Source organism: Oncorhynchus tshawytscha, linkage group LG06, assembly GCF_018296145.1.
Source record: "Oncorhynchus tshawytscha isolate Ot180627B linkage group LG06, Otsh_v2.0, whole genome shotgun sequence".
Taxonomy (NCBI): Eukaryota; Metazoa; Chordata; class Actinopteri; order Salmoniformes; family Salmonidae; genus Oncorhynchus; species Oncorhynchus tshawytscha.
The window spans coordinates 64,376,867-64,384,119 of NC_056434.1; the positions used below are offsets into that span (position 1 = coordinate 64,376,867).

At 42.1% G+C, this 7,253-nt stretch overlaps 1 long non-coding RNA gene across 1 annotated transcript; it reads left to right on the top strand.

The window, feature by feature from the left end:
- The first annotated feature begins 261 nt into the window (after window positions 1-261).
- Window positions 262-5,919, top strand: LOC112252870. The gene is made up of 6 exons (XR_002953898.2): window positions 262-705; window positions 1,175-1,243; window positions 2,650-2,903; window positions 2,990-3,079; window positions 5,225-5,352; window positions 5,458-5,919. It is a non-coding gene; the product is annotated as an uncharacterized LOC112252870 (long non-coding RNA).
- Window positions 5,920-7,253: the final 1,334 nt, after the last annotated feature.

Sequence of the window (7,253 nt, forward strand, 5' to 3'; positions counted from 1 at the left end):
ACTTGATACACTACATTGCAGGCTGGCCAGAGAAGTATACTAAATACACCATTCTAATGTAATACTGGTAAATTACCTCAACTACAGTCACTCACACCTTGTTCAAGTTCAAATACAGTTAATTATAAAATACCATCCCCTTTAGTGAAGTTAAACAGCAAGTCTTATTACAGCCCAATAGATTTGTGTAGAAATTCCTTCATGCTGCCTCCTATAATATAGATAATGAGAGGGAACAACTTCAGCTCAGTTGATGAAATACTGTGCGGGTCAGAAACACACTTCTTACATTTACAACTAAAAACGAATAATATATTTGCACTTTATATTAGGCCTTAGCAAAGTCCTCCCACCAAATAGTGTCACAAAAACAGAATAACTAGAAAATTTCTAGGCCTACACATTGAGGTGTGCTACAAGATAACTGGTAACTCTGTAAACAGGAGTAGGTGCATCACCGGTCACTGAGCTGGCAAGCTAAAGTTAGCTAGTTAGTCACATAAATGTACGTTCAGCCTGATAATTATTTATTTTACGAAGTCAGCATGGCTTAACATAGTTTATTTCGTTTTTGACCTCGACATTGTTGCTGGATAGATACTTTCATACCTAACATGCTGGCGCTGCTAGCTAGCTAATGCTAACGGCGCTAGCTAACCTCATATCTGGATGCCTCACTCTAGTTCCCGAGAGAGCAGCATACTGGTAAGTCAACTTTGCTTTCAAGCTTTGTAATCATCTGAAAAGTTGTTTTACATGCAATCATACAAGCCAGATAGATATTTTTGTTAAAAAGCCTGATGTCATTCATTGGTTGTTTCCTTGGAGCTAGCTAAGCTATCACTAGCTAGCTAGGTGGATAATAATGTAATGTAGTTGGCTACAGCAACGTTACAGTATAATATAGCCTTGTTACAACTAGTTGGTTGATATGGGGTGTAGTGTGCTAGCGTCGTTGTTAGCCTATTTTACCAGGTCAAAAATAAAAACATAATAGTTGTGTGCACTCTCGCTGGATAGAATTTGTGTGGTTTGGTGGCAGATTTTCTAAAGAAAATAGACATATACAGTATATGATCAGCAATTCTCAATCAGTTCAGATACACATTGAACCCATGTTGAAGTTCATTCATACATGCGGACACTAATTATTGTTAATATTTCAATTCTCTAGGCCCTCCATTCCCATACCTGAAGCCCCCTGTGCCCAGCAAGAAAGACCAGGAAAAAGTGCCAGCTTAAGGTACAACTTCCATTTTGAGGAAATATAAGACAACTCAATGTCACATTTAGATGTAGAGTTACTGACATGAATAGAAGCATATACAAGCAATCTATCAAATGTATTTTATTAAACCCCATTTTACATCAGCAGTAGTCACAACGTGCTTATACAGATACCCAGCCTAAACCCCAAAGACCAAGCAATGCAGACGTAGAAGCACAGTGGCTAGGAAAAACTCCCCAGAAAGGCAGGAACCTAGGAAGAAACCAGGCTCTGAAGGGTTGCCAGTCCTCTTCTGGCTGTGCTGGTGGAGATTACAAAAGAGTCCAGCTATTTAGCCAGATTATTCTTCAAGACGTTTAAACGTTCATAGATGACCAGCAGTGTCAAATAATAGAGGGTTATAGAGGGTGCAATAGTTCAGCGCCTCAGGAGTAAATGCCAGTTGGCTCTTCATAGCTGAGCATTTAGATGTTGAGACAGTAGGCCCGGTAGAGAGAGACAGGATCAAACAGCAGGTCTGGGACAAGGTAGTACCTCCGGTGAGCCTTGAGCAGGTCAGGGTTCCATAGCTGCAGACAGAAACAGCAGAGACAGGATGAGCAGCACGACTAGGTGGACTGGAGACAGGGACAGCCAGGAGTTGTCCGGCCAGGTAGTCCTGAGGCCATGGTCCTAGAGCTCATGTCTTGCATCCTTTATTTAAATTGAGTGTAGACTAAGCCCTAGAGGTTTGTAACTTCACATGATTTAGCCTACTTGTCAATCCAGATCCTTTTTATTGTACACGGTTGATAGTAATTTTTCCCAAGCTAATCACTGATTGGCCTACTACAAGGATGTAGTCAGGTTGATACTTCTAAGTCATAATAACACAGAACACATACACACACATCAGATTGCATGGGCAAGTACAATGAGCAGTAGGGAAAATGAAGTCTGCTGCGTGGGTTGCCAGACACACACACACAAACTTAATTTGTTGTATTGTATTTATTATGGATCCCCATTAGCTGCTGCCAAGACAGCAGTTACTCTTCTTCGGGTCCAACAAAATTAAGGCAGTTATACAATTTGAAAAACATTACAATACATTCACAACACATTAAGTGTGTGCCCTCAGGCCACTACTCTACTACCAGATATCTACAACACAAAATCCTTGCGTACGTGTGTGTACAGTGCATATGTTATCGTGTGTATGCATGGGTCTCTTCACAGTCCCCGCTGTTCCATAAGGTGTTTTTTTGTTCCACCAATTTTTTAAATCTAATTTTGCTGCTTGCATGAGTTACTTGATGTGGAATAGAGTTCCATGTAGTTATGGCTCTGTGTACTACTGTGCACCTCCCATAGTCTGTTCTGTTTAGGTTAGTGTGTAGTCAAGGCTTTGTCATTAAAATTATATTGTGCCCATTTTTCAGACCTGCTCGGTGGGTGACAGGTAACCGTCTTTCCACCAAGTTGGGCCAGGCCTGGAGTGGGTGACAGGTAACCGTCTTTCCACCAAGCTGGGCCAGGCCTGGAGTGGGTGACAGGTAACCGTTTTTCCACCAAGCTGGGCCAGGCCTGGAGTGGGTGACAGGTAACCGTCTTTCCACCAAGATGGGCCAGGCCTGGAGTGGCACGCTGGAACTTCCAGAGGCTTGTAGACCTGAAGCAGTGTGATGTGATCCAGGTAATTATCAAATACACGTATATACATTCACTCACTCTGTTTTGTTGTATAATTTTAACTTAAAAAATGGTTCCTCTCTCTTTGAGATCTGACACCCCTATTAGCTCAACCACAGTCTTCACAGCTGCAGTCGTCTGCCCCTGCATCTGCTACACCGGCCACGACAGGTGAAACAGGTAATTATCACATGCATGTATACACACATGCACACTGTCCCTCACTTGGGGCTCTATTCAATCAGATCCGCTTTAGCCGACATCCACATAGCGGTTGTGTAAGAGCTGGCAATTCACAAGCGGCTCCTGGCATTATACCTAAAGCGGACATTGCCATTGGCTTCACTGAGTCGCATTAACAGAAATCTCATGCAGCCCTGTTTACAGGTTAGAACATTGCAATTTGAGATGTAATCTACATCTCGACTAGGCTGACAGAAATCCTCATTATTTAGTTTAATGATTTAGAATTTGAGCATCGTTATTTCTTTATAACCTACACTTTCTGGTTCTGTACTTGTAAAGAGAGTAGGACGGGTGTAGTTTTGTGACAATGATCAAGAGCTGCTGCTTACTGATTTGATAGATCCAACGCAGTTACACCTCAGACACCGCCAAAACATCAGCTATGTGGGTGTCGGCTATCGCCGGTTAACACTTGATCTGATGTGCTTCTACACCTGCATTGCTTGCTGTTTGATGTTTTAGGCTGGGTTTCTGTACAGCACTTTGAGATATCAGATGATGTATGAAGGGCTATATAAATACATTTGATTTTGATTTGATCTGATTGAATCTAGGCCTTACAACTAAATAGATTGAATGAGTGCATTATTACAGTGGCTTGCGAACGTATTCATCCCCCTTGGTATTTTTCCTCTTTTGTTGCCTTACAAACGGGAGTTAAAATAGATTTGGGGGGGGGTTGGTCATTTGATTTACACAACATGCAAAATATTTTTTATTGTGTAACAAACAATACAGAAAACTTGAGCGTGCATAACTATTCACCCCCGCAAAGTGAACACTTTGTAGAGCCACCTTTTGTAGCAATGACAACTGCAATTCTCTTGAGGTATGTCTCTATAAGCTTGCCACATCTAACCACTAGGATTGTTGCCTATTCTTCAAGGCAAAACTGCTCCATCAAGTTGGATGGGTTCCGCTGGTGTACATCAATCTTTAAGTCATACCACAGATTCTCAATTGGATTGAGGTCTGGGCTTTGAATAGGACATTCCAAGACATTTAAATGTTTCCCCTTAAACCACTTGAGTGTTGCTTTAGCAGTATGCTTAGGGTCATAGTCCTGCTGGAAGGTGAACCTCCGTCCCAGTCTCAAATCTCTGGAAGACTGAAACGGGTTTCCCCAAGAATTTCCCTGTATTTAGCGCCATCCATCATTCTTTCAATTCTGACCAGTTTCTCGGTCCCTGCCGATTAAAAAAAAAATATATATATATTTTTTTTAAACATCCCCACAGCAACACCAGGATGGTGTTCTCGGGGTAATGAGAGGTGTTGACATAGCATTTTCCTTGATGGCCAAAAATCTCAATTTTAGTCTCATCTGACCAGAGTATCTTCTTCCATATGTTTGGGGAGTCTCCCATATGCCTTTTGGTGAACACCAAACGTGTTTGCATATTTCTTTTCTTTAAGCAATGGCATTTTTCTGGCCACTCTTCCATAAAACCCAGCTCTGTGAAGTGTACGGCTTAAAGTGGTCCTATGGACAGATACTCCAACCTCCATTCTTGAGCTTTGCAGCTTACTTATTTTCCAACATAATTTGCAAATTAATTAATTAAAAATCCTACAATGTGATTTCCTGGATTTGTTTTCCTCATTTTGTCTGTCATAGTTGAAGTGTACCTATGATGAAAATTACAGGCCTCTCATCTTTTTAAGTGGGAGAACATGCACAATTGGTGGCTGACTAAATAATTTTTTGCCCCACTGTATATACTGAGATCATGTGACACTTAGATTGCACACAGATGGACTTTATTTAACTAATTATATGACTTCTGAAGGTAATTGGTTGCACCAGATCTTATTTAGGGGCTTCATAGCAAAGGGGGTGAATACATATGCATGTGCCACTTTACCATTTAAAAAAATATATATTTTTAAACAAGTTATTTTTTTCATTTCACGTTACCAATTTGGACTATTTTGTGTATGTCCATTACATGAAATCCAAATAAAGTCCATTAAAATTACAGGTTGTAATGCAACAAAATAGAAAAAACGCCAAGGGGGATGAATACTTTTGCAAGGCACTGTATTTTCAGTGAAGAAAATTGTGCCTGTCTCTTTTAGATCTGCCACCCCCAGCAGTTCAGCTGCAGTCACAGCAGTCCTCTGCTTAATTTACCGGCTGCACCAGGTCCTACTACACTGGCCGTTAAAGGAAGAAACTATTTTTTACGATACCCAGATGAATACAGGTTATTCAGAATTATATTGCATATGCTCACCCACACCAACAGGTGTACACACAGACATGTTGTTGAGCTGTATACTTACTGTCACTTTGTGCATCTCTCTTTCAGATCTGCCATGTACTCCACCACTGCCTGACAGCCTCACCCAGAAGTGCATACACACTGGGCCTTTCAAGACTGACAAAGCAGAGATGGGTGGCTGACAAGGAAAAATAAAACAACATGCACTACATTATACACAATGTAAATAAGATGTAATTACTTGTTCATTTAATGTTTGGTCCATTTTATTTTAGGATTGGAGAGATCTACTCCTTCATATCCATTGTCAATATCTACATAATTACTCTAAATATCTATCAAATCAATATGTGATTGATAATTTTGTAAAAGGCTATGGCTTAATGTTTACAGTTTGGGGAAATTCTGTGCTTTTTTCTGAGTTGAAAAACATGTCTCACACACACATTAGACCCAATGTAAATACATTGTAATAACTTGTTTATTTTATGTATGCTACATTTTATTTGAGGAAAATATCTGCAATAAACTACATTCAGTTAAATTAAATCAAATGTATTTATATAGCCCTTTGTACATCAGCTGATATCTCAAAGTGCTGTACAGAAACCCAGCCTAAAACCCCAAACGGCAAGCAATGCGGGTGTAGAAGTGGCTAGGAAAAACTCCCTAGAAAGGCCAAAACCTAGGAAGAAACCTAGAGAGGACCAGGCTATGAGGGGTGGCCAGTCCTCTTCTGGCTGTGCCGGGTAGAGATTATAACAGAACGTGGCCAAGATGTTAAAATGTTCATAAATGACCAGCATGGTCAAATAATAATAATCATAGTTGTCGAGGGTGCAGCAAGTCAGTACCTCAGGAGTAAATGTCAGTTGGCTTTTCATAGCCGATCATTAAGAGTCTCTCTACCACTCCTGCTGTCTCTAGAGAGTTGAAAACAGCAGGTCTGGGACAGGTAGCACGTCCGGTGAACAGGTCAGGATTCCATAGCCGCAGGCAGAACAGTTGAAACTGGAGCAGCAGCACGGCCAGGTGGACTGGGGACAGCAAGGAGTCATAATGCCAGGTAGTCCTGAGACATTGGTCCTAGGGCTCAGGTCCTCCGAATGAGAGAAAGAAAGAGAGAATTAGAGAGAGCATACTTAAATTCACACAGGAAACCGGATAAGATAGGAGAAGTACTCCAGATATAACAAACTGACCCTAGCCCCCCGACTACTGCAGCATAAATACTGGAGGCTTAGACAGGAGGGGTCAGGAGACACTGTGGCCCCATCCGATGATACCCCCGGACAGGGCCAAACAGGAAGGATATAACCCCACCCACTTTGCCAAAGCACAGCCCCCACACCACTAGAGGGATATCTTCAACCACCAACTTACCATCCTGAGACAAGGCCGAGTACAGCCCACAAAGATCTCCACCACTGCACAACCCAAGGGGTGGCGCCAACCCAGACAGGAAGATCACGTCAGTGACTCAACCCACTCAAGTGACACACCCCTCCTAGGGACGGCATGAAAGAGCACCAGTAAGCCAGTGACTCAGCCCCTGTAATAGGGTTAGAGGCAGAGAATCCCAGGGGAAAGAGGGGAACCGGCCAGGCAGACAGCAAGGGCGGTTCGTTGCTCCAAAGCCTTTCCATTCACATTCACCTTCACACTCCTGGGCCAGACTATACTCAATCATATGACCCACTGAAGAGATGAGTCTTCAGTAAAGACTTAAAGGTTGAGACCCGAGTCTGCGTCTCTCACATGGGTAGGCAGACCTTTCCATAAAAATGGAGCTCTATTGGAGAAAGCCCTGCCTCCAGCTTTTTGCTTAGAAATTCTAGAGACAATTAGGAGGCATGCGTCTTGTGACCGTAGCGTACGTGTAG